The sequence below is a fragment of the Perkinsus marinus genome (genome assembly GCF_000006405.1).
Source record: "Perkinsus marinus ATCC 50983 genomic scaffold scf_1104296948052, whole genome shotgun sequence".
NCBI classification, from domain to species: Eukaryota; Perkinsozoa; order Perkinsida; family Perkinsidae; genus Perkinsus; species Perkinsus marinus.
The window spans coordinates 1-991 of NW_003210337.1; the positions used below are offsets into that span (position 1 = coordinate 1).

Genomic DNA, 991 nt, shown 5'->3' on the forward strand with positions numbered 1-991 from the left:
TACTGACTTCGGTATATTTCTCGGGCGTTTGACCGGGGAGTGGTAACAGTTGTGTGGTGCTTAGAGAAGTGTCCCTTAGAGACTGAACGCAGTGTGTCGACAGTCTCATAGACAGGCAGGAATAGGTTCTATCGAGATTCGAACTCGAATCGCTGGATTCAAAGTCCAGAGTGCTAACCACTACACTATAGAACCACGAAATGCAATTAGAGAAACTATTTCCGTACTAACATTGTTCAAAAGCCGAGTCCCACAGTAGTTCCTGCAGACTCCGCGAGGTGTCAAAAGCGATCTGTGTGTTTTGCATCTCGTTGTTGTTGTGTTGGCTACCGACCTCTCAGCCGCTCTCCACCCTCACTGGTCCCATCGTGCGGTATTGCCTGCTCTGTTCCCAGCCTTGGCCAGTACCCGCGCCTCCAGATGATCGGATGTGATGACTTCCGCCTTCCCACCCGACCTTAGTGGCACCTTGGGATGGACAGCTGATAACCGGTCAGGCCGCGACACGACACCCAATTTACACAAATCTCACCCCCGCATGGGTTACAGGCGATCGCAACTCACCCAACTTGTACAGAATCAATCAACATACTGACATCAGGTATATTTCTCGGGCGTTTGACCGGGGAGTGGTAACAGTTGTGTGGTGCTTAGAGAAGTGTCCCTTAGAGACTGAACGCAGTGTGTCGACAGTCTCATAGACAGGCAGGAATAGGTTCTACCGAGATTCGAACTCGAGTCGCTGGATTCAAAGTCCAGAGTGCTAACCACTACACTATAGAACCACGAAATGCAATTAGAGAAACTATTTCCGTACTAACATTGTTCAAAAGCCGAGTCCCACAGTAGTTCCTGCAGACTCCGCGGGGTGTCAAAAGCGATCTGTGTGTTTTGCATCTCGTTGTTGTTGTGTTGGCTACCGACCTCTCAGCCGCTCTCCACCCTCACTGGTCCCATCGTGCGGTATTGCCTGCTCTGTTCCCAGCCCTTG

The 991-nt window shown here is 50.8% G+C and overlaps 2 non-coding genes across 2 annotated transcripts; both read right to left on the reverse strand.

Moving 5' to 3' along the window:
* Window positions 1–123: 123 nt before the first annotated feature.
* Window positions 124–195, reverse strand: Pmar_PMAR014077. The gene has a single exon. It is a non-coding gene; the product is annotated as a tRNA-Gln (tRNA).
* Window positions 196–713: 518 nt separating this feature from the next.
* On the reverse strand, window positions 714–785 carry Pmar_PMAR014078. Its single transcript has one exon. It is a non-coding gene; the product is annotated as a tRNA-Gln (tRNA).
* Window positions 786–991: the final 206 nt, after the last annotated feature.